Source organism: Lepidochelys olivacea (genome assembly GCF_965140295.1).
Source record: "Lepidochelys olivacea isolate rLepOli2 genome assembly, chromosome: 9".
Classification (NCBI taxonomy): domain Eukaryota; kingdom Metazoa; phylum Chordata; order Testudines; family Cheloniidae; genus Lepidochelys; species Lepidochelys olivacea.
In genome coordinates this window covers 51,534,594-51,562,090 of record NC_140419.1, presented here as the reverse complement: position 1 = coordinate 51,562,090, position 27,497 = coordinate 51,534,594, and positions in this window count along the sequence as shown.

Genomic DNA, 27,497 nt, shown 5'->3' with positions numbered 1-27,497 from the left:
CTGAAATAGATGGCTGATATCTTTCTGAAGTGTGGCTGGTCTTTTGTTAAAAGATGAAAAAGTTGCATTTGAGACTATAGAAAGGTAGTGACAAGATATAAGTAATATATTTGGGGAGTAGAAAGAAAACCTTCTTGATTTTCTTCTTTTCTCTGTAGGTTGTAACTAGGCTGTTTGCTAGACAAGGCCACTCTAATTCCCTCCAGTTATTCTCTATAGTCACAAGTTGATTGAGGTCCTTGCAATGTCTATTATATTACATATCTTCCATTTTTAAAATTTGCCACTCATGCTTATTATTCTCTGCTGTAAGAATGCCTCATATTCAGGGATTTCTTTGTTTTTTTCTTATTATGTACGCCATCTATGTTCAAGGTCGCCAGTCACTCTATTATTCAGGCGGGCCCTTTATTTTCGTTATTTTTTTCAGAACAGTCTCAGTTCAAGGTCTTATATTCTCCGCTTTTTCCCCTAAGTTTTGCCATTTCTTCTTCTTATAAAAACATTTCCCTTGCTTCACATTCTTCAGCAGTTTCCATTCAGTTCAATCTCGCAGAGCACATACCCGCAAGGAACCGAAGGCAGCCTCAAAGTCAGTTGCTTCTGCTATTTTAAACGAAACAAAGGCCACTTTTTATTTTCATAGAATCTTCAGCAATTTACTGAGTTACAAATTGATTTACAAAGCATTCTTAGAAGAAGCCAGGAGATTTTCATACTAATCTAGCCAGCATGGGCTAAATCTCATTCTGTGCTGCATGGGGACTGAGGCGATAATCGCAACAGAAATTGAGAACTTAAAGCCCCATGCACTGCATTCGAATTTAACCCTACTGGTCTCTAGCTCATGATACAGTAGGTAAAATAATAATGGAACGTCTATCAACCAATCAGGCTGAGGTTTAATTCTGAATAAATGACAAAAATAAAACTTTAGCCCATCAGAAACCAACATGCTTATAAAAATACAGTGTATTTATCAAAAACTAGGCATGTCACCAGACTTTTATTGACAGTTATATGATAATGATATGGGTCTATATTTATGTAGCATCATTCATGCAGAAAGGACCCAAATTGCTTTACAAACTCTCTCGACAGTGCAGAGGAATCACAATATTCACCACCTGAAGAAGAGCTCTTGTAAGCTCCAAGGCTTGTCTCTGTCGCCAGCAAAAGTTGGTCCAATGAAATATATCATGACCCCCACCTTATCTCTCTGATACTCTGGGAGCGAAACAGCTACACCAACACCACATCCAATATCCACCGCTGAAATGCAGCCAGCTTCGGAAGGAGATGTGGCAGCTATTTAACAACAAACCACAAAACACAGCTGTCTAGGATTTGAAATGAGGACCGTCTTATCCAACTGGAAGTCAAGTAGGTGCCAGATCCACCCCTGTTGAGGTAAGGTGGTGTAAACTACCCCTCCACATACAAGCAGGAGCAACTGCACTTAAAAGCTTTAGTTTCTGAAAGAGGCTCTATAGGAGCCTCAATGACAGAGGATACCAAGGAGATGCCCTGAATCAATGTCCTTGCCCAGTATCTCTTCCCAGCTTGTGCCATCCAGCTGTTGATCCCCTGGCAGAGGGGAGATGACAGCTGCATTATGCTGATTTGTGGAAGTGTTGAGTAGAGCTGGGTGAATACTGCATTCTTCAGTTCTTTGGCAATTTTGGAAAGTTCGGAAAAAGAATTGTTTTGGGTCAGACCAAAAATAAACGTTTTCAAAATTTCCAGTTAATCGAAAAGTTAAAGAAAAAAAAGTTGTGTTGGGTCAAACAAAATGTTTTATTTTGATAAAATCGCAATCTTGATTGCGACCATTTTTACAATTTTTTTCATTTTTTTCATAAATAAAATTAAAGGACATTTTGAAATGGAAAATTGTTTCAAACAGTGATTTCAAAATGTTTCTTTTCGAAAATGGCAAAACAAAACTTTTAGATTTTGGGAGGGTTCAAAATGCACAATTTGCAAAATCAACATGATTTCACAAAGCATTTCAGTGTCACCAAATCTGGATTTTTTTGTCAAATATATATGGCTGAAAATTTTCACCTAGCATGCACAGCTGCTCCTGAGGTTACTGGAAACTGGGCTTTGAACATCTAAAGTGCAATATAACGCTAAGCACTCTGAAAAATCAGATCATAGGTGGCACCCAAAATTAGTGGATATGTCTGACCTTAATCTCTTTGTGCTTTAGTCCCCCACCTGTAAAATTAGGATATGATTCCCCTTCAACCCATAGGGATATTGTAAAAATAAATTCATTAATGTTTGTGAAGCACTCAGATCAAAATAGGCACTGTTGTGATGAGTATGAAAGAAAAGCCCTGGGGAAATTAATAATTCTGTCTTCAGAGCGGAATACTTTATTTGGTCAAAGCACAGCTTTCATTGATTTCAGTTGCTGTTCTTTGTGCTCAGCACTTCTGTAAATCAGACCCTAGAGTCTCAAGTCAGGCACCCAGAAAATGAAGGACACGTAATTAGTGACCGCTTGTGAAAAGTTTGGTTCAAGTGACTTGCCCAGAATCACAAGAACTCCATGGCAGAGGCAGGGATAGAATTCAGTTCTCCAGAGCAGCATTCAACTGCCTGAACCATGAGACCCTCCTTTCTCTTCCTGCAAACCCCTGCCTTGTTCACTACTTGCCTTCTAGCTTCTGCAATAAATAAGACAGGGTCCAACAGACACCAGCCTCCTTTATTACACAACCCTGCTCAGACAGGTTCATCCTTTGCACTGAATGATGCCGTGGTCTCATTGTGATCATGTGGGAGATTCCCAAACCTGAGCCGTCTTTTGTAGGTGACAAATCTGAGGAATTGTCACAGATTGAAGAATCACTAGAGGAGGTTTTGGAATTGATTGAGAAACTTAACAGTAACAAGTCACCGGGACCAGATGGCATTCACCCAAGAGTTCTGAAAGAGCTCAAATGTTAAATTGCGGAACTATTAGCTATGGTTTGTAACCTGTCCTTTAAATCAGCTACTGTACCCAATGACTGGAAGATAGCTAATGTAATGCCAATATTTAAGAAGGGTTCTAGAGCTGATCCTGGCAATTACAGAGTGGTAAGTCTAATGTCAGTACCGGGCAAATTAGTTAAAACAATAGTAAAGAATAAAATTGTCAGACACATAGAAGAACATAAATTGTTGCACAAAAGTCAACATGATTTCTGTAAAGGGAGATCATGTCTTACTAATCTATTAGAGTTCTTTGAGGGGGTCAACAAACATGTGGACAAGGGGGAATCCAGTGAACATAGTGTACTTAGATTTCCAGAAAGCCTTTGACAAGTGTAACGATGCTGGTTCTGGCAGGACCCAACTGAGAGTGCCAATTCAAGACAAATTGCTTAAAGCAGGGCAGTTACAGCCCAAAGCTGGGGTTTCTATGCACACCAAGGCAAACCAAACCAGCCAAACAGAAAAGACTTTGGTTTTACCCCACTGGCTAACCACAAGTCACACAAGCAATTCCCTTTGACACTCCAGTTTCCCAGTATCACCATCAGTGTCACCCATTATGGGGACAAATGGTTAGGAAAACCAATACCCCAGTAAAAGAAAAAAGGTTCTCTTGATCCCAAAAGACCAAGCCCTAGACCCAGGTCAATACACAAATCAGATCTTACCCACAAATCACGCTGTTGCCAATCCTTTACAACCTAAAATCTAAAGGTTTATTCATAAAAGGAAAAAGATATCGATGAGAGCGAGAATCAGTTAAATGGAATCAATTACATACAGTAATGGTAAAGTTCTTGGTTCAGGCTTACAGCAGTGACAGAATGAACTGCAGGTTCAAATCTAGTCTCTGGAGAAGATCCACAGCTGGGATAGGTCATCAGTCCTTGGTTCAATGCTTCAGTGTAGCAAAGTTTCTCCAGAGGTATGAAGCAGGATTGAAGACAAGACGGAGGAGCTGCAGCAGCTTTTTATATTCTCTTGCCATGTGGTCTTTCTTTCTTTGTTCCAAAGACAAGCTGTCCATCACATGGCCTGGAAAAACCTCAGAATTCTGTCCATAGGAATGTCCCTGCATACCTTGCTGAGTCCCAAGACGTGTCTGCCTTCTCTCAATGGGTCAGTTGTGTAGCTGATGGTACTTAATGGGCCATCAAGCAGGCTAGGCAGAGCTGACACCAACTTGTCTGGGGTGTCACCCAGAAGCATAGCACAAGTTTGAACTACAGACAGTATAGAGCCAATATCCATAACTTCAACTACAAAAATGATACGCATATACAGATAGCATAATCATAATCAGCAAACCATGAACTTGTCTTAGACACCTCATTTGACCCCCTTTATATAAGTTTTGGTGCCACTACAGGATCTTGGTTGCAATGATGATCTATATGGTCCTAGTTTATGTCAATAATGTCACAACAAGGTCCCTCACCAAAGGCTCTTATGTAAATTAAGTTGTCATGGGATAAGAGAGAAGATCCTTTCATGGATTGAGAACTGGTTAAAAGACAGGGAACAAAAAGTAGGAATAAATGGTAAATTTTCAGAATGGAGAGGGGTAACTAGCGGTGTTTCCCAACGGTCAGTCCTAGGACCAATCCTATTCAACTTATTCATAAATGATCTGGAGAAAGGGGTAAACAGTGAGGTGTCAAAGTTTGCAGACGATACTAAACTGCTCAAGACAGTTAAGAACAAAGCAGACTGTGAAGAATTTCAAAAAGATCTTACAAAACTAAGTGATTGGGCAACAAAATGACAAATGAAATTTAACGTGGATAAATGTAAAGTAATGCACATTGTAAAAAATAACTCCAACTATACATACAATATGATGGGGGCTAATTTAGCTACAACTAATCAGGAGAAAGAACTTGGCGTCTTCGTGGATAGTTCTCTGAAGACATCCACGCAGAGTGCAGTGGCAGTCAAAAAAGCAAACGGGATGTTAGGAATCATTAAAAAGGGATAGAGAATAAGACGGAGAATATCTTATTGCCCTTATATAAATCCATGGTACGCCTACATCTTGAATACTGCATATGGATGTGGTCCCCTCATCTCAAAAAAGATATACTGGCATTAGAAAAGGTTCAGAAAAAGGCAACTAAAATGATTAGGGGTTTGGAACGGATCCCATATGCGGAGAGATTAAAGAGGCTAGAAATTTTCAGCTTGGAAAAGAGGAGACTAAGGGGGGATATGATAGAGGTATATAAAATCATGAGTGGTGTGGAGAAAGTGAATAAGGAAAAGTTATTTACTTGTTCCCATAAGAACTAGGGGCCACCAAATTAAATTAATGGGCAGCAGGTTTAAAACAAATAAAAGGAAGTTCTTCTTCACTCAGCGCACAGTCAATCTGTGGAACTCCTTGCCTGAGGAGGTTGTGAAGGCTAGGACTATAATAGGGTTTAAAAGAGAACTGGATAAATTCATGGAGGTTAAGTCCATTAATGGCTATTAGCCAGGATGGTAAGGAATGGTGTCCCTAGCCTCTGTTTGTCTGAGGGTGGAGATGGATGGCAGGAGAGAGATCACTTGATCATTGCCTGTTAGGTTCACTCCCTCTGGGGCACCTGGCTTTGGCTACTATCAGTAGACAGGATACTGTGCTGGATGGACCTTTGGTCTGACCCAGTATGGCCATTTTTGTGTTCTTATGTAATTAAAGTCTGTATCATTATACATATGCACAAGGAGGTCAAATTAAGGTTGCACAGACAGCCTTAATTCTGGCATTGCCTAATTTTGAGTGCTTGATTTTGCAACCTTAATGTTCTTTTATCCTGGCTTTTATGTATAATTTCCTAAATTTTTCAAAAAGACTATCTGAAAAAATAGAAATTCCAACATGTGGCATTGTACTGGCATCCACATCATTCATCAGCAGGGTTAGAATTTTTAGATCTATTGCACAGACCTGAGTTTGAACTAATGGAGTAGCTGATAGCAATAATAGGTTGTCATCTTCTATGTGCACCAGCCATAGAGGGGAATGAAGTGCACACTATGCCAGTGGATTTCAGAGGTATTTGCTTTCACCTCAGGAATGAGGAGACTCAGGAATCAGGTTCTGATGGGGAGTATGCTCTAGTGGTCACAGATCCTTCTGCTTGTTCCCTCTAATCTTGGTGTCTTCTGCCCCATTCCATCCAATCTGTCCTTCTCCCAGTCTAGTCTCTTCCCAACCCCTGGTTCATTATTCCAATGCCAGCCTCCTTGACCACCCAGTCCCAGTTTCCCACTTTGGGCTCTCCATCTAAAGCCCAGTCTCCCCATCGACTCCATGTCTCTCCACCTCCACAAACCCCATTCCAGTCTCCTTGCCCAGCCAGTCCCAGTTTCCTCCTCCTGCCTCCATGTCTAATCCTTCTCTTCCCTCTCTCTGGCCTTCAGTCATCTCCTCAAACCCCCTTGTCTCCTTATCCCAGTTTTCCCTTTCCCTGTCTCCTTGTCCCATTCTTTTTACCCAGCTAGTCCAATTTCTTCCCACGCCACACCAGTTCCTCATCAGATCAGTCTCCCCCTCCCCCACTACTGTTCCTTCCCCACTAGTCCACTTGTCCAGCCAGTCCTAGTCTCCCCTCCTCCCGCTAACTCCTTATCTAACCTCACTGTTCCTCTCTCCGGCCAACTGGATCCCAGTCTCCACCCCCTCTTTCTCTCACCAGCTCCCAGGCTCAGTCTCTCGACCCCCAGACTCCTACTCCCATTCTCCTTGCCCAGCCAGTACCAGCCTTCTCTGTCCTCACCTCCCAGTCCCAACCTCCCCTCTCTCCCACTGGCTCTCCATCCCAGTCTCCTTGCACCATAACAGCCTCCTCTCCTGCCTCCAGCACACAGTCCCAGTCTCCTTGTCTCACCTCCCCAACAACTCCCAGTCCCCCTTCACATCTCCTGTCCCTCCCCCAACTCCCAGTCTTCTTGCCTACCACTCCAGCCCTAGTGTCACCTAGGGTTGCCAGGTGTCCAATTTTCAACCGGAACACCCAGTCAAAAAGGGACCCTGGTGGCTCCAGTCACCACTGCCAACTGGGCCCTTAAAAGACTGGAGGGCTGGGGTCTGAGACTAAGGCAGGCTCCTTGCCTGCCCTAGCTCCATGCAGCTCCTGGAAGTGGCCACCAGGTCTCTGCATCCCCTAGGTCCATGGGCAGACAGGGAGGCTCTGCGTGCTGCCCCTGCTCCGAAGGCCAGCTACGCAGTTCCCATTGGCTGGGAACCATGACCAATAGGAACTGTGGGGGCGGCATCTGCGGATGCGAGGGCTGGGCGCGGAGCAACCCTGGCCACCCATGCACCTAGAGGCTTCAGGGACCTGGCAGCCACTTCCTGGGAACCGCAGGAAGCGCCGTTGGGACCCTGCACCCCGAACCTCCTTCCACACCCCAACCCCCTGTCCCAACCCAGAGTCCCCTCCCACACCCAAACTCCCTGCAGGAGCCTGGGGATACATGCAACACTCCAACACCCTTCCCCAGCCCCCTCCTACACCCCAAATCCCTCATCCCTGGCCCCACCCCAGAACCTACACCCCCAGCCCAGAGCCCTCTCCCTCATCCAGAATCCCTCATTTCTGGCTCCACCCAGAGCCCACATACCCTGCCCCCCCACCTCAACCCACTGCCCCAGCCCAGAGCCCTCTCCTGCACCCTGAACCCCTCATTTCTGGCTCCATCCATAGCCCACACACCCCCTGCACCTCAACCTCCTGCCCCAGCCAGAGCCCTCTCCCACACCTCATCCCTGGCCCCACCCCAGATCCCACACCCCCAGCCAGAGCCTTCACCCACCTTCTGCACCCCAGCTCCCTGCCCCAACCTGGTGAAACTGGGGGCGAGCGAGTGGGGGCAGGGCCTTGGAGAAGGAGCAGTGCAGAGGCAGGGCCTCGGGGAAGGGGCGGGGCAGGGGTTGGGGCGGGGTTGTTCAGTTTTGTGCTATTAGAAAGTTTGTAAACTTAGTGTCACCAGTCTCCTGGTCACAATCCATGCCCTTCTCTGCACCAGCTCTAGTCCCCTCTGCATTCAAGTCAATCAGCTTCCTCCTCCAAACTGTCTAGGTACCAGCAGAAAGCCCAGGCCTGGCACAGAGCTGCAGTTGCAGGTAAAGTCCAGCTACTCCCCTCTATCCCTGGGCTGGAGCATGCTCAATCACTCTGTGGGGATAGTGCACATGCTGCCTAGTCAGCACGAGGAGCCATGAGGCACTGCAGCAAGCTCAGTGAGGATGGAATCTTCAGAGAATTTAATGACTAAATTCTAAGAAGTGTCTATTGAGTATGTGCAAACTGTGGTTTTTCAAAGGCTTATAGCTGGCTGCATTTGGACAGATTTTCAAAGAAATAGCAAAAGGCACATCCCTGGAGCAAAGGTCACCTCCCTGCCAAATTTCGAGGAACTGTTCCAAGGCATGGGGGCACAAGAGCTTTTCTAAGAGGGAGTCGCCAGAGTTTTTTGTTTAACCTTGCAAAAACAATGCATTTTTCTCAAGCCTCATTCTCAGAGATGGCTGAACACTTTTGGCTGAAACTTTCCAAAATCATTCAGCCTGAGCCAGATGTTTGGCATGGAAAATTTCACCTAAACAGTTAAAGTTTGGCAAAGTTATAAGCAACTGAAAAAGGATTTTACAGTGGGACATGGCAGGCAACCATTACAGATGGTGCTACCAGTCCTGTCTATAATGTATATATATATAAAGGAAGACTCATAGTGCAGTGGGTTACTCCATTAGCTTTCCCATGTGGAGACCTTGGGTCTCATATTAGACTAGAAGTGACTGTAATGACAGTGATTTTGTCCTAGTCCCCACTGGCCACATCACTGGACTATCACACACTATGGCACAAATCAACATAAGTAGCCATTTTTGAATGAAAGAGTCTTGGCAATAAGCAACAGGTGTGTTTCAGAATTGACGCAATGTGCACTGTGTGGAGTTTGCCTCACCCCGGCTCCAGGTGGCACTATCATTATGTCCAATTTGTAAACACTAAACTCACTCACAAACCTCCTTCCCATTCTTTCACCCTTGAAATAAAGCATAGACTTGAACACAACAGAATTGAAAATCTTGTTGGACTGAACCATAAACAAGATTGCATAGAGCCAGAGAAATGTAGGGCTGGATGGGACCTCCAGAGGTCAGCAAGTCCAGCTCCCTGTGCTGAGGCAGGGCCAAGTAAACCTAGACCAGGGATCGGCAACCTTTGGCACATGGCCCGTCAGGGAAATCCGCTGGCAGGCCGGGATGGTTTGTTTACCTGCAGCGTCCACAGGTTCAGCTGATCACAGCTCCCACTGGCCACAGTTCACTGTTCCAGGCCAATGGGGGCGTGGGCAGAGAGATGTGTTGGCTGCTGTTTCCTGCAACCCCCATTGGCCTGGAACGGTGAACCACAGCCAGTGGGAGCTGCGATCGGCCGAACTTGCAGATGTTGCAGGTAAACAAACCGGCCTGGCCTGCCAGTGGATTTCCCTGATGGGGCGCGTGCCAAAGGTTGCTGATCCCTGACCTAGACCATCCCTGACAGGTGTTTGTCCAACGTGTTCTTAAAAACCTCCAATGATGGAGATTCCACAACCTCCCTTGAAAGACTATTCCAGAGCTTAACTACCCTTATAATTAGAAAGTTTTGCCTAATATCTAACCTAAATCTCCCTTGTTGCAGATTAAGCCCATTTCTTCTTGTCCTACCTTCAGCTGACATGGAGAGCAATTGATATGTGTCCTCTCTACAACAGCCCTTAACATGTTTGAAGACTATCAGGTTCCCCCTCAGTCTTCATTTCTCAGGACTAACCATGCCCAGTTTTTTTAACCTTTCCTCATAGGTCAGGTTTTGGAAACCATTTTTTGTTGCTCTGTGGACTATCTTTAGTTTGTCCCCAGTTTTCCTATCATGTGGTGCTCAGAATTGGACACAGTACTCCAGCTGAGGCCTCACCAGTGCCAAATAGAGCAGGACAGTTACCTCCTGTGTCTTACATTCAACACTCCTTTTAATACACCTGGGTCCTCTTTGTTCCTCTTTTTGAAGATAGATACTATGTTTGACCTTCTCCAGTCCTCTGAGACCTCACCTGTCCTCCATGAGCTCTCAAAGATAATTGTTAATGGTTCTGAGATTGCTTCAGCAACTTCTTTAAGTATTTTAGGATTAATTTCATCAGGTCCTGTCAACTTGAAAACATCAAACTTATCTAAATACTCTTTACCCTATTCTGTTCCTATTTTGTCTTGTGTTCCTTCCCCCTTGTAGTTAATACTTATTGTGTTGAGTATTTGGTCACCACTCACGAAAGCAATATAGCCATTAAACACCTCAGCCTTCTTGACGTTAGCAGTTATTAGTTCTTCTTCCGCACTATGTAGAGGACGCATGCTTTTCTTCATCTTTCTCCTGTTCCTAACATATTTAAAGAGCCTCCTCTTGTTGCCTTTTATGTCCTTGGCTAGGTATAACTTATTCTGTGCCTTAGCCTTTCTGATTTTGTCCTCACATGCTTGTGTTATTCTTTTGTACTCCTCCTTAGCAATTTGTCCATATTTCCACTTTATGTAAGATTCCTTTTTGGTTTTCAGGACATTAAAATGGTTCTGCTAGAGCCATACTAGTCTCTCACTATCCTTTCTATCTTTCTTTCACATTGGGATGGTTTGCAATTATGCTTTCATTTTCAACTCCTTGAGAAACGGCTACCTCTCCTGAACTTCATCTTCCCAGGGACCTTACCTACCAGTTCTCTGAGTTTGTTGAACTCTCCTTTTTTGAAGACCATTGTCCTTACTCTGCTGCTCTTACTCCTTCTTTTCCTTAAAATCATGAAATCTACATTTCATGATCACTTTCACACAAATTTCATTCCACCCTCAATTTTGCAACCAATTCTTCTCAGTTGCTGAGAATCAAGTCTAAAATGGCTGTCCCCGTGGCTACTTCCTCAGCTTGTGGCATTAATATTCACATGCATCGCCTCAGTTAACTCCACCCACAACCGTGCAGATGATTCCTGTTAGCATCCACTAGGGGCCACCTAAGAAATATGGTGAGAGCAGGGAAAACATATATTGCAAATTATATGGATTAATACTGACTCACACGGACCCTACACCTGTGTGCAGGTGTCCTCTCCTGCTTTATAGCCACAACACGTTCCTTTTCTTTATAGAATTACTATTGCTTATTACTAAGCACCCACAATGTCCGTATGCTAGATCTGATTTCCCATTAAGTCACTGTGATTTAGCGGGTGCAAAGCGTTTCTGGAACTCTGGCCTGTGCACTGAGATGTGTAGGGCTAAGCTTTCCTGAAAAGCTGACCCTAAGCACCTATGTAGATCTCGGTACACTGTGTATCTATGTGCATTTGTACTGATATGCCTGACAGGACTGTCAGGCTATAATTTGCATTTTGGCCTCTCTTACACAATGACACATCCTCAGTTTGAATTCAGGACCAATGTAAATTACCTTCCGGTCTTTTAAACAATTTTCTATGCTAGACTTCAAGGCTCCAATGCCCCAAGTTAGTGTAGCCACAGAGAATGATGTTTGTTTTATTTTTAATCTTTTTTTCCTTTTTTCCTTTTCTTTCTTCTTCTTCTTCTTCTTTTTTTTTTTTTTTTTTGGTTGGGTTTTTGTTTTGTTATGTTGTTTCCCCGGTTTGGTCACAAGGACATGGGGAAAGACATCCTTTCAATTCTTCATGCATTGTGGCCGACTGAAATGGGAAACCAAGACAAAGGCGGAGAAGAAAAGCTTTTTATGGGCAGCCTAGTTGGAAGAAAATGAATCACCTAAGCAGATATGTTTCAATGATCTCAGGCGAACTACACTCTTTATTCTGCACACCCACGGCTAATTGTTCAAGAAAATGTTCATCTGCTTCATAATCACAGTCATAATGGAAGTTATGTGAAATAACTAAAAAAGTTTATTCAAAGACCTGCTTCTGAAAATACAACTACAATGCACTTTCTTCTGGAGATTTAATAGAATTTCCTCTCATAGAAATTGGATGGGTAACAGGTCATTTTTTTTTATTTGAAAACTATGCTAGTTAGAAGCCTTTCCTGCTGTTTGATAGGGACTTGTGGTGTATAGAAATAGGATACTCTGACTGATATTAAACATAAGGTAGAGGGGGTTAGGATGGGAAGAAGCAGTAACATATTTAACCAACCACCCAGTTGGACTCAGTTTCTAATGGTCACTTCCTTTAACACTTCAACAGTTTATTTTTAATGATCTTGTTTTTATGTAAATATGTTTGCCTGGCCCATAGGAAAGGTTTTTAGAAGATCTACCTTTGAAAACTCACATTTCTCTTGGAACTGTTGGTGAAATAGAAGTTTATGTCTAAATGAGATTCCCCTGTCCCAGACCCATTATTGTTAATACTCTTAACGGGAGTGCCAAGGAACCCTAACTAAGGATCATAGAATCATGAAAGAGACCTCAGGAGGTCATCTAGTCCAACCCCCTGCTCAAAGCAGGACCAACCCCAACTAAATCATCCCAGCCAAGGCTTTGTCAAGCCAGGCCTTAAAAACCTCTAGGGATGGAGATTCCACCACCTCCATAGGTAACCCATTTCAGTGCTTCACCACCCTTCTAGTGAAATAGTGTTTTCTAATATCCAACCTAGACCTCCCCGACTGCAACTTGAGACAATTGGTCCTTGTTCTGTCATCTGCCACTACTGAGAACAGCCGAGCTCCATCCTCTTTAGAACTCCCCTTCAGGTACTTGAAGACTGCTATCAAATCTCACCTCACTTTTCTCTTCTGCAGATTAAATAAGTCCACTTCCCTCAGCCTCTCCTCATAAGTCATGTGCCCCATCCCCCAAACATTTTTGTTGCCCTCCGCTGGACTTTCTCCAATTTGTTCACATCCTTTCTGTAGTGGGAGGCCAAAAACTGGATGCAATACTCCAGATGTGGTCTCACCAGTGCCGAATAGAGAGGAATAATTACTTCCCTCGATCTGCTGGCAATGCTCCTTACATGCAGCTCAATATGCCGTTAGCCTTCTTGGCAATAAGGGTGCACTGTTGACTCGTATCCAACTTCTCACCCACTGTAATCCCCAGGTCCTTTTCTGCTGAACTGCTGCTTAGTCAGTCGGTCCCCAGACTGTAGCAGTGCATGTGATTCTTCCGTCCTAAGTGCAGGGCTCTGCACTTGTCCTTGTTAAAACTCATCAGATTTATTTTGGCCCAATTCTCCAATTTGTCTTGGTCACTCTGGACCCTATCCCTACCCTCCAGTGTATCTACTTCTCCCCTAGCTTCGTGTCATCTGTGAATTTGCTGCGGGTGCAATTCATCCCATCATCCAGATCATTAATGAAGATGCTGAACAAAACCAGCCCCAGGACTGACCCCTGAGGCACTCCACTTGATACTGGCTGTCAACTAGACTTTGAGCCGTTGATCACTACCCATTGAGCCCAATGATCTAGCCAGCTTTCTATCCACCTTATAGTCCATTCATCCAATCCACACTTCTTTAACTTGCTGGCAAGAATACTGTGGGAGACTGTATCAAAAGCTTTGCTTAAGTCAAGATATATCACATCCACTGCTTTGTCCATGTCCCCAGAGCCAGTTATCTCATCATAGAAGGTAATCAGGTTGGTCAGGCATGACTTGCCCTTGGTGAATCCATGTTGACTGTTTCTGATCACCTTCCTCTCCTCCAAGTGCTTCAAAATGGATTCCTTGAGGACCTGCTCCATGATTTTTCTAGAAACTGAGATGAGGGTGACTGGTCTGTAGTTCCCCACATTCTCCTTCTTCCCTTTTTTACAGATGAGCACTCTATTTGCCTTTTTCCAATCATCTGGGGCCTCCCCCAGTTGCCACGAGTTTTCAAAGTTAATGGCCAATGGCTCTGCAATCACATCAGCCAACTCCTTCAGCACCCTTGGATGCATAAGATCTGGCCCCATGGACTTGTGCATGTCCAGCTTTTCCATATAGTCCTTAACCTGTTCTTTCACTACTGAGGGCTGCTCACCTCCTCCCCATACTGTGCTGCCCAGTGCAGCAGTCTGGGAGTTGACATTGTCTGTGAAGACTGAGACAAAAAAAGCATCGAATACTTCAGCTTTTTCCACATCATCTGTCACTAGGTTGCCTTTCCCATGCAGTAAGGGTCCTGCAATTTCCCTAATCTTCTTCTTCAATTGCGCTTTGGCCTTCCTGATTACACCCATGCATGCTCGAGCAATGTTTTTATACTCCTACCTAGTCATCTGTCCAAGTTTCCACTTCTTGTAAGCTTCCTTTTTGTGTTTAAGCTCACCAAAGATTTCTCTGTTAAGCCAAGCTGGTTGCCTGCCATATTTGCTATTCTTTCTGCGCATTGGGATGGTTTGTTCCTATGCCCTCAGTAAGGCTTCTTTAAAATAAAGCCAGCTCTCCTGGACTCCTTTCCCCCTCATATTAGCCTCCCAGAGGATCCTGCCCATCAGTTCCCTGAAGGAGTTAAAGTCTGCTTTTCTGATCATGGCCCACCTGTGTTAAATGCTGTACAGATTAATAGCAAGCAAGACAGTCCCTGCCCCAGAGAGCTGAGGTGTCAGACAGGATTGCCACAGACAACTGGAGTGGGGATTGGCTAGGAAGATAAGATCACAAAAGAGTTTAGCCGAATAATACAAGTCAGAGCTTGCCACTTGCTTAGCTAAGTCCAGACAGAAGTGTTTTATAGGTTTCACTGCAGAGGTAAGTTTTAAGGAAGGATTTAAAAGTGGATAAGGTGCTAGCTTTACAGTGTCTGCCCTGATGACACATCTTGAAACTGTTCTAGGACTTTTCAGGTTGTATTTCTGTAATGCAAATTCTCCAACTTGTCTCCAATCTGAACCAAGGGGCTATGATTCAAACATGTCTTTTTTCCCAGCTCCTGAGGATCAACAGATTTTCCTGTAAAGGAGATGTGTTGATAATAGACCTTCCAAAGAGGTAGCCGGAAACTGCCTTAAAACACAGTGTAGACCGAGATGAAAGAATAGTGTTGATATAATATATTTTACACTATTTCACTAGACAAAATCCAAGAGAAGAAACAGAGACATGAGTGCACTAGTTTTCCATGCATTACCTTGTCATGTGGACCCTGTTACCATGCACAAAAAGGTCCATAGTGCACCTTGACTACTCCCGTTTCAAACAGCAGAATGTCAGAACGCACTATAGAACCTCTTGTGTTTGCAGCCTGCACTGTAGATTCACATCGTGGCTTGGCGTGCACTCACTCACCATGGGACAAGCCCATAAGTATCTGTTTACATACTTTACTGAACTCGGGTGACCAGATGTCCCAATTTTATAGGGACAGTCCCAATATTTGGGCTTTTTCTTATATAGGGACCTATTACCCCCCACTCCCCATCCCGATTTTTCACACTTGCTGTCTGGTCACCCTATACTGAACTGAGTCCTTAGACATCATGGTCAACATAGAGAAATATCAATGTCAAAGCCAATGTATACAACTGTATATGTATATGACCTTCTGCATGGACCAGAGAAAACACTACCTGATCCATTTTTATTATTTTAAAATATTATGTGTAAGTCCTTTTGACTGAGAGCACAATATGTGTATTGTGTAATATATTTGCACATGCAAGCCTTTATGAAGGAAAGACAATAGTTTCTCATTGGTAAAGGCCGAACCAGGACTACAATTGAAATATATCTCCTAAACATATGTTATTTCTCTCGCCAGTTTCATAATGAACTTTACTGAGTTTTATAATGATAACTCAGGCTGAGATTTTCCAAGGAGCCTAAGGGAGTGAGGCACCCATTTCCAGAAGTATATGGAAGAATATTTAGGAAAGCAGATTCCTGGACCCCAGCATCATTTTTGAACAAGCTTGACAAAAGATGCTTTCCTTATCGTGTAACACGGCACCCTTGCACAGGTTCTTGGCAGCAGTGTCAAACGCAGAAGCCTTTGGATCGAAATGATTGAGCTTCTACTGTCCAAGCTAAAAGACACAGCTCTTATAGCCATGGCTATCGCAGGCTGGTCAACTTCTATCTGTGTTCCAGCCACCACTAGTGGAGAACAGAGCACTACACGGCATGGGTGGGGTTATAATAGTACAAACTAAGTTAGTCAAAGTCTTCTTAACTTTATTTGCATATGACAGACCTCAGGAAAGTGTGGGGCCAATAAACTAAGGCTTTCCGCATATAACTCAACCCAAAGGAAGGTTGGAAAGTCTTCAAGGGCAGGTCTTACAATCTGTTCATGCACCACTAGCACAGTGGGGCCCTGATCCTGATTTGGGCCTCCGGGGACTTTCGCAAGATAATTTAAAATAAATCATAGGCATCAGTGAAAACCTGATGTAGCAACAGAGTATTGTAGTGCATCTGCAACCTGAAACTCAGTTAACCTCCATCAGGAAGCTGTAAGAAAGATCTTCAGTCAAGAAATGTCTCTAGACAGGGCGTCTGTGAGGCTAAGTCTCTGGGCACAACATCAGTGAGAAAAAGCATCATCACAGTGTCTGGAAAAACACAGGACTGCAGCTTCAGCGGTCAAATCACGGAGGGAAGTTTTGTGGGTTAGAGCAAATTTGCAGAAAGGGCTTCACTTGTCTTTTCCATAAGTTGGTCACCTGTATCTGGAGCAGGTATTCTGGAGAAGGCAAGAGGCAGTACCAATTATCCAGAGGAGATGCAGCTACCATTCCCTTTACCCCAGCGCTGTCTCCAACATTTGTCACCTTTTTGTGGATCATTGGCAGTTGCTATTTTAGAAGCCCATTAACAGCTGGACTAGATAAAGAAATCATCTGGTGAAATTCTCTGACCGAAGTTATGCAGGTGGTCAGACTAGATGCTCATAATGTATCATCTCTCTGCTGTGTCTTTCATGTCAAGACAAATAATGGATGTTTTCCTTTTGTTGAGACACTGGTGGTTCAGAAATAATATTTTCCCTGGAAGGCTGATTTCCAGGCTCCTCTAACTCAGAATTTAAAATACCAATGTTCCCCAAATGCCCTGGTAAATTCTACGGCACATAGATTTGCAGAAGATTCTTCAGAGTGGCTTCTTTTTTAAATGCTTATGTAAAATGTAGTAAAAATATACATCAGGAATCATCCGGTAAATACTTTCCATCTTCACCATTTGCTTAGATTAGTTTTCAAGCAAGGAAATTGCCTGCATGAATAATTGTTGGGTGTCCCTCATCTTGAGTCCTTGTCACACACTGTGTCCCACATTTGGGTGGATTGAAAGGACAACCTACAGAAAGGCATCTGAGAGCCCGCTGAGAGCTTTGACACCTCCGTAATCCATTAAAAATTCAGTGGGGCTGCACCGGTGTCACAGACAACATGAACTGAAGGAAATGGGGTTGCAAAGCCATAGATGAAGGCTTAATTTAGCTGGCAAAACCTCTGTTGCAGGGATGATGCTCAAGATGAAAAAAACCCATACTGACTCTCTGGGACTGGCAACTGGGAGTAAGGGGGAAACAACCCTTTTTGCTATGTGATCTGAGAATATTTAATAAGGAGATCAGTGAACCACAATGAACATGGAACCCCATGATGCAATTTCTGCCAGGTCACTTACACGGTGAAACCACGTTTTAAGTAATTTGTGACAAGCATTATGGCAGATGGAGACAAGTGACAGAGAACTGGAGTTATCTGTTAAATATGGGTTTCTGAATCCACTGTGTAAGGCAAAGTTATGGAATAAGTCATGCACTTGCACAAAATACTTGGTCACAATTCTGGCATAGAGGCAGTCAGAGGAGCAAGACAATTATCTGTCCACATCTTGCACAGCTAGGCCTACACATGTATTAGTATTTCCTATGTGTGAAAGTGCTGGAAGGATATCTATTTTAGTACTGAGCTCTCACAATAAAGATCACAATAGCCATATTTTTTCCAGCAGTGACATCTCAGACAAGGTCTATTTGACTCAAAATGGAAAATTAGTTTTCTTAAATTCCCTAGTCCTGCCTGTCTGTGAGCACTATATAAATTACTCCCAACACCCATCTTCTCTCTGAGATATTTGAAACCCAGTCACTTGCTTACACCCTAGCCTTCTCTACTACAGAAGCATTCATCATCCAGTCAAGGAGCAGAAGCCAACCCACCTGAGTAAGAAGATCAGTCACATGGGATGAATATCAAATATCAAATTCTTGAAAGAACAGCAGTAGCTAACTTTTCCTGAGCAAGCCATAGACTTCTGGTTTGACCTTAGTGGAGCTATGCCAATTTGTACGAGCTGAAGATCTAGCTTGTATTTTGTCAACAAACATTTTCATTTAAATAATTGTTCAAATTTGAAGAATCATTGTTTGCTCAGACTGAGAGATTTGTCAAACAAATCCTTCATTCTGAATAGTGAACTAAACTTAATACAATTTAAGGAGGGTTTTCTGAACTGTAAAATTAAATTAATTTATTTTTTTGCAAGTCCTCAGATACAAAATGCCACGAAAGCCCTGATACAGCAAGATATGTAGGCATGTGCCTAATTTTAAGCCTATGAGTAGTCCCATGTACTGTAATGCATATTGCTTAAAGTCAGGCATATGCTTGAGTGCCTTGCTGAATCAGGACTTAAACGCTTCCATTGACTTCTGAACTAGGCTTTGGGCCTGCCAGTTGATTTTAATGGGCTTTTAATCAGGTCCTTTAAGGGTAGGTGGTAGCTTGGATGCTAAATTTTCAATTTTTCTTAGAAGCCGTGTGTATACATATGTTCATAGGGGTTTGTGTGTGTGTTTGCATGCAAATTGTGCATGCTTATCAACAGGACTTTGTTCCCCACTCAATGGCTTTCTTTTTGTGGGGACTATAGAAACCATTTCAAGGCAAAGCCCTGTCTATTGCTTTTGTTTTTCCCACCTAGTTTCAATGGAGCCTTGGCCCGGGCATTCACCACTAGCTTTTGCTCAGGTCGCTTCCATTGTTCCTTTCCCCGCCTTCCGCTGAAGGCCTGACAGAATGCATGGAAGGTCAGTTAGAATTGAAGCTTCTTTTATCTGGAATCTGCCACCAGCCCTAAGCTGGGTTCCCTTCTTCGCACTAAGGCCTAGCCAAGTATGAAGGAAAATAATTTTACCCAATCTCTCTGCTCTAACGCTCACCAACCCCCGCCCTCTCTTTCCACAATTCCATACCAACCAAAAGAAAAAGACCTTGCCACAATGAAAGCACAACAAAATAGAAATCTTTTAGGTGCTGCTCTAAATGTGATTGCAGCCTTCAGTTCATCCCCATTCAAATATCATCATATCCACTGTTTATCCCTTTGCAGCAAAGAAAAGAAAAAGAAAAAAATTAACCTGATGATTAGGCATGTTCCATATAATTGGAATGGACATAGGAAAGAAGACTTGATTAATTTACCTCATGAATTATGCATCATTTTGCCATTCCTCCTTCACCGCCCCCACCCATGCCTCTCTGAAGCTTTATTATGTATATATCTTGAATATTGTCACCTGTCTTCTCTTTTCTGTGAAAGCTGTTTTCCAATAAGTATTAGTTAAGGCTTGGTGTTTAATCCGCTATGAGCATATACTGCTGGGTTTGCTTGATTCAGGAGGGAAACATTCAGCATGGGGGGAACGACACATGCCAATGTATGTAATTCCTAAATAACAAGCGAAGGATTTACTGAGTGAGACAAAACTAAGTTGTACTAATGAAACAGTGACACTTCAGACGTGACTGCAATTCTGCCATTTACATTTTAAAGTAATTAAAAATGAAAGGACAAGTTTCCTTTTCCAGCCTACAGTTCAGCAAAACACTTAAGCGCATGCTTAATTTTGACATCTGCAGGACCAGTCAAGTGTGTAAATTAAATAAGTGCTTAAGTGCTCTCCTTAAGAAGTGACATTTTCCTCAAAATCATGAAGTGAATTTAACAGAAATATTGCAAATATTTATGCAAAAGTTGGAGCTACTTTTTTTCTTAGGAACTTGTGAATTGCCAGACTGGATCAGACCCGCGGTTCATCTAGACCAGTACCTAGTCAAGAAACCCTGAAAATAATATCTGTTCATAAAGTTCACAGCTCTCTTCATACATGTGTTCCCCCATCCTCACCTCAGTTTTTAATTAAAGAAAAACATCAATGGAGCATTTCTAAGAGGGAGAAGAGTAACCAGTAGTCAATAACCCAACACTCAGGAACAACTGTACAACAACAAAGCACATGCAGCATAAGCAAAACGTGGATGTTGGTCCAAAACGGTGGGGGCCAACATTTGTTAGAAATGTGAAGTATATAAATGAGAAATTTCAATCAACATTTCAAATCTTGATTTTAAAAAATGGAACATTTTTGAAGAAATCTTAAAGTGTTTTCTCATTTTTCCATCAAGTGTAGAGCTGGTGGAAATTGTGAAAATGTGGATGAATTTTTTTTTAAATTAAAATTTTAGTATTTTTTCCTGGTTTTTGTCCAGCTTTAAAAACAGATTCATTTGGAAGCTTCCAAGGGCTAATCATAATAATGAGCAAAATATATATTTTAATAATGGAAATAATACATCATACTTAATGCTGATCAACTAATTTTTTTCTGATTAGCAGGAACATAACTATTCCCAAACTATTTTTATCAAGGTACTGGTATAGCAGTCTGACTCTATTCAGCATAGCATGCTTAAGTCCCACTGAAGTCAGTCTTTTAGGGACTAGACAGTTTAGGATAGCAACAGAACTGGTTTGAAAATTGGTTTTCCTCCCAAGAAAAATTTCAACAAAAAACACTTTTTTGTCAAAAATTTCAGTGGAAATTTTCTACTTTTTTGTGAAAACCCAAACTCTCTCCCCTCCCCTTGCCCCCCCCCACAAAAAATTAGGGAGGGAGGGGGATTTTTGGCAACCAAAAACCACAAACTTTATTCTGAAAAGTGACGTTTTTCATTAAAAATTGCTGGGGAAAAGACTGTCCACCAAACCCCCACCAGAAATTCAGGTTTGGGCCAAAATTTTCAGAGTTCAGGTTTCCAGCTTTCTAGGAGGGAAACAAATCAACAAAACAAAAATGAGGAAATGTTTCAATGAATATTTTCACCTAGTCAACATCCCCCCCCTCCATTTTCCATCCCCCCAAACTTGCGACCAGCACCAGTTGTTCATACTGATGACTGGAATTCTATAGGGCACAGAGAAGCTTAGTGGTTGAACAATATATTACAAGGAAACATATCCTTGCCACCCCACAGTCCCTCATCCTGTCTCTTGCCAATCGCTGTGGTCCTGCTTGTGCACTGTTTGCAGCAATGTGTCAGTTCATCTACTCCTTCAGTCTCCGCTGCTATTGCAACCCAGTTTACCCTGCCAACTTCTGGTGTGAAGAAAAGGTCAAGAACCATCTGGAGGAGAAGAATACAGTCTGGGAAAGGAGCAGGGAGCCTGGCAAGGAGAGGAGGGTCGTGACTTGATGATGAAAGGCACAACTCAGTCCTGCCTCCCAAAGATGAGAGACTATCCACACTCCCTGGCACAGCATACCGTAGTCCTGCCCTCTTGACCCTGGACACTGTCTAGCTCCAAAGATCCCAATCCAGAAAAACACTTAAGCACCTGCTTACTTTTTGACAACAATGGCTCAGATGCCTAAATGCTTTCCTAACCCAAAGCCCAGCAACCAAGACCCTGCATACATTTGTGTGAGTAGCTCTAGTCGTTTCAGTGATCCTATGGAAAATTATCAATGGCTATACACTGCAGTCCATTCACCAAAAATATCAGTGAGGTAGCAGGTCCTGTGTTACAAAATAATACTGTAAGGTAGGAAAGAGATTGTGCAAAGAGAGGGAGATATGGCTTGGTCAGGTTCTCCATGGGCGCTGATAGGTCATAGAAGTACCAAATCACTGAACTGTTTGAGGTTGCTCCATCACTAATTTATGAGGTTAGAGTGTTGTTTATGAATTGATAGATAAAGCTTTTTTCCCCCTACCCTGGAAAAAGTGACTTTTGGGGGTGGGGAAGGAGGTGTCAAAATGGCAAATTTCCCAGGGCAACAATACATTTCATAAACATATTTTACTGGCTGGTATCAACCAAACAATCAGACTTGCAGGAAGAAGACAAAGAATTCCCACTCCCTTTTTAGCTGGTTGGAGTATAACTTTGGAAAATTCCAAGAATCAAAGGATAACAGGTATAGGACTCAGAAATCATAAATCAAAGAAAATAGCATTGAAATGTATAGGTACCATCCCTAGGTCCAGCGGCGTATTAATGCCTAGGCCAGCAAATTTGCAGGGGCGGCAAATTTATAATAGCAGCCAGAGGCTGCTTCCCCTGGTGCTTTTAATTAAAGCACCCTCCACTCCTGGCCCTGCCCCAACTCCACCGCTTCCCTGCCCCCATTCCCTGCCCCCTCCCTGCCCCTATTGGTCCCCTTCCCCAAATCCCCACCCTGGCCCCGCCTCCTCTCTTGAGCGCGCCGTGTTTCCCCCCTTACCCGCTCCTTCACGAAGCTGTTTCGCACACAAGCACTGGCATGGAGCAGGGAGAAGTAGGACCCGGCACTGCGCTCAGGGAAGGAGGCGGAGCGAAGGTGAGCTGGGGCGCGGGAGCTGTTGGGGGGAGGCAATTATTTCTGGGCCTTGGGGCAGCAAAATCTTTAAAGCACCACTTTAAATCTTTAAAGGTCCCGCAAGGTAGGGTGCTCTTGCAGCCCAAGGAGGACTCCATAAAAAAGCTATTGACAGAATTTCTGGGGCTCCATGGAAACAGGAGACTTTCTACTGCTGGTTCTTTGCAATATGTTATCTAAATTCAAACTCTCGGCCTGGAACTCACTGAGGGCTCAGTGCAGCAAAATACTTAAGCACGTGCTTAAGTCCATCCATCCCTGTTATGCATGTATTTCATTGCCTTGCTAAATAGGAACCAGAGTGAATCTGGTCCCTACTGTGAAAAATGACCATGTAAACATCTTCTTACTCAGCAGGGCTTTATTTTCAGACTCAGATCTGTGCTGACTTCAGTCACAAAAAGGTTTTGTTACTTTTTATTCTAACTCTTTGCTGGCAAAGCAGAGACAGTACTGCTGTGGGAGAGAGATCTGGACTCCAGTTTGGTTCACACATCACTGACAGAATTGTTACCTAAGTTCCATTTGTGGAGTCACACTGCACTTCCTAACACCCATGCAACTCCAGTGAGGACAACTGTAAAAGGGCAGAGTTTGGCCAACAGAACATTTATTATTGGTGAAGTTGCATATGTTAGAAAGAAGACATCTTGACTTTGAGATTCCAAAGTAAGTTTGCCGCATTGGCATTTAGGAAAACAGTCTTCTTACTGTAAACTGAGTAGAATCATAGAATATCAGGGTTGGAAGGGAGCTCAGGAGGTCATCTAGTCCAACCCCCTGCTCAAAGCAGGACCAATCCCCAACTAAATCATCCCAGCCAGGACTTTGTCAAGCCTGACCCTAAAAACTTTTAAGGAAGGAGATTCCACCACCTCCCTCGGTAACGCATTCCAGTGTATGTTTGATCTGGAATTTACTAAGAGCCTGTTTCATGTATCATGTGATAGGTAATAAGATGAGAGGACTCCATGTTGCTAAAACAAAACTGTCCTTTTATTAAGAACACTATTTACAGAGGTACTGCAACTGCACCTAAAATTCCAGTCATGTGCACACAGACTGCCTTCCTGGTGCCTCCTCCAAACTCTTCCCTCTTGCAACCCTCCAACTTCTACGCACACAATGCCCTTTTAACCTCTTCACATTCAGCAGTCTTGACAGGACCGACTGCAGGTACATGTTTTGTGCAAGGACAGGATGATACCTTAGATCAGAGTCACATTTTTCGAAGGCAAATCATGCTTTCTGTTTCAAATCAAGTGCTTGAACTAGGAAATACTGAGATGTCTCTTTTGGCTCCTGTGCTGCTCTTCTGAGCTGCGGATACAGTTCAGTTGTGTCTTGTTCCTGATGTTCCTTAGTTTCAGCCGGCTCATTAGTTTTTCTCTCCAAGTAACTCCTGAGGCACCATCCTGGGAAAACTGCCCTGATTACGGTATCCATATCTCTACCTCAGTGTACCCATTTTGAATCCCACTTTCCATTTGGTAAGCCTAATTGTTAACCTGTCCTTAACCTGTCCTTTTGCTGGGAGTTCCCAATCTGTCCTGTTTTTTGAAAATCTTTTCTGGGGAGGGGGTGACAGATTTTCCTCAGTGGGTTGGCTTTTAATTTCCTTCATTCTTTCTTGAAACTGTTTTTCAAGCAACTTTAATTTCTTGGCATATAGTTTCTGAATTGTCTCTACTTTAGTTCCTTCAGTTTGCTCCTCTCTTACAAGAGCACTGTTGTGTAAAATCTGATCTTTTAACTCTAGCAATGTAGACAATTCCTGATCTTCTAACTCTTTCAGCTCTTCACTGTTTAAGTGGTCTCTTATATAGCTGATTAAAGCAAAAGGGCTTTTTGCTGCAATTTTACTGCAACTTGTCCCAGGAAAGCACAAAGAGTCAGACTTCTCTTAAATGCTCATCCTTTAGCTGGTATAAGAGTCCTCCTACCTCCATATGACAGACCTCCAACTCTCTAACGGCCAGAGTGTTCGCAAATGAATCTTCGTTGGCAGCTTTCCGTGCAACAATCTACCGTACCTTCTGGGTAGGTTCATCTCAGAGAGGGTCAGATCACTGTAATTCAGTGGCTGGCCAAAAGTTACACTCCTAGACATCGGGTAATTTTAAAATTGGAGTTCCATTAAACTTCGTATCCAAAACCATCCACACAGTTTGCGCAAGTCTCATTGTGCTGAGTCCTTTCAGAGAACACTACACTTTGCTGCTGCAATCACGCCCTGCTCCCCAGAGAGGTCCCCTTTGATCACTTCAGCTGAGCTCCAATCTTTAAAGGTACAGTAAATATAACCCTTGCATTCTCTAAAGTGCTACAAGGGCCCCCTTAAGAGCAAGGAAAACTAGGGCTCTCAAGTGATTAAAAAACTTAATTGTGATTAATCACACACTTAAAAAAATTAATTGTGATTAATTGCGTGATTAATCACACTGTTAAACAATAATAAAATACCATTTATTTAAATATTTTGGATGTTTTCTACATTTTCAAATATATCAATTTCAATTACAACACAGAATACAAAGTGTACAATACTCACTTTATTTTTATTTTTGATTACAAGTATTTGCACTGTAAGAAAACAAAAGAAATAGTATTTTTCAATTCACCTAATACAAGTACTGTAATGCAAACTCTTTATCATGAAAGTTGAACTTACAAATATAGAATTTTGTACAAAAAAACTGCATTCAAAAATAAACAAAGTAAATTTTTAGAGCCTGCAAGTCCACTAAGTACTACTTCTTGTTCAGCCAATCGCTCAGACAAACAAGTTTGTTTACATTTGCAGGAGATAATGCTGCCTGCTTCTTGTTTACAATGTCACCTGAAAGTGAGAACAGGCATTCTCATGCCACTGTTGTAACCGGCATCACAAGATATTTACATGCCAGATGTGCTAAAGATTCATATGTGCCTTCATGCTTCAGCCATCATTCCAGGGGTCATGCGTCCATGCTGATGACAGGTACTGATCAATAAGAATCCAAAGCAGTGTGGACCGACGCATGTTCATTTTCATCATCTGAGTCAGATGCCACCAGCAGAAGGTTGATTTTCTTTTTTGGTGGTTCGGGTTCTGTAGTTTCCCCATTGGAGTGTTGCTCTTTTAAGACTTCTGAAAGCATGCTCCACACCTCGTCCCTTTCAGATTTTGGAAGGCACTTCAGATTTTTAAACCTGGGGTCAAGTGCTGTAGCTATCTTTAGATTAGTACCTTCTTTGCGTTTTGTGAAATCTACAGTGAAAGTGCTTTTAAAATGAACAACATGTGCTGGGTCATCATCTGAGACTGCTATAACATGAAATATATGGCATAATGTGGGTAAAACAGAGCAGGGGACATACAATCTTCCCCCAAGGAGTTCAGTCACAAATTTAATTAACGCATTTTTTTTAATGAGTGTCATTAGCATGGAAGTATGTCCTCTGGAATGGTGGCCGAAGCATGAAGTGGTATATGAATGTTTAGCATATCTAGCGCGTAAATACTTTGCAATGCCAGTTTCAAAAGTGCCATGAAAATGCCTGTTCTCACTTTCTGGTGACAGTGTAAATCCTAAACTGGACCGCGCCAAGAGGAGGATCAGTGCTCCCTCACAGCTTATGCAAGGCAACTCCGTCTCCAGATGGCTTAGTGCTTCCTTGCAGAACGTCCAACACAACGCTATCATCAGAAGGGTCAGTGCCTCCCTGCAGGTAACTTCACAGGACCCTGTCATCGGAAGAGCTAGCGTCACTGCACAGGCTACCCAGCGAGACCCAGCCAGTGGAGGAGTTATCTGTGCTGCTAGGATCATGCAACAGGATCTCACTCCTAGGTGGACCAGCACGGCTTTCAGGACCACCCAACTGGACCTTGCCCCCAGAAGGTCTCACACTGCATCAAAGACCCCTCAGAGAGAACTCACCCACAGAAGGACCAGCGTCACTCCAGAAACTCCCAGGCAAGTCCGCATCCCTGAAAGGGCCAGTACTGCTGCCTCTAAAACTGTCCTTTCTAAAAGGACCTGTGCTGCCTAAAAATCCTCGTTCCAAAAGATCCAGCCAAATGAAGTTCTCAACCCCGGAGGGGGAAAGGCAACAGGCTAATTCCACAGCAGTTTTCCAGCCTGAGCCTGCAGAGACTGAGCATCCAGAAGAGCAGCAGCCCACAGTGAGGGCCACCACACCATGGCAAGCTGCTTCGATGGAGGAATTGGCCAGGACAGCCTCCTTTGAGGACTTTGACCTACTCATAGACAGACTCACTAAAGATCTGTCTGCAGAAATTGTATCTGGGAGGAAGGTAACTCAGGAGACCACACCAACTGCACACAGAGCTCCTGCATCCAGACAGGACCAGAACAACATGAGGGAAGCCAGGAGAAGGAATATCAATCACTGCTGTGACCCAGCAGCAGCATTCAGGATCCAGAAGTTCTACTGGTCAAACCGCCCTAAGGCTATGAGAAAGATCCTTGATGGTCCCTCATCCTACTGCACAATCCCATCCAAGAGACTATTCTCGTACTTCAAGGGGGTGTTTGAACGTGTAGCTCAGAACGATGTGCAGTGTCCAGAATGCCTTCATCCTCTACCTGAGTTGACTATGCAGAACACCTGGAACAAGACTTACATCACAGAAAGTAGAGACCAGACTTACAAAGACCAAAAACACAGCTCCAGGAAAAGATGCCATTCGCTACAACTTACTCAAAAAATGTGACCCTGGTTGCCTGGTACTAACTGCCATTTTCAACAAATACAAACAGTTCCACCATACTCCCAGCTCCTGGAAGAAATCTATGATGGTGCTCATCTACAAGAAAGGCGAGTGAGACCACCCCAACAACTGGAGACCTATTTCTCTC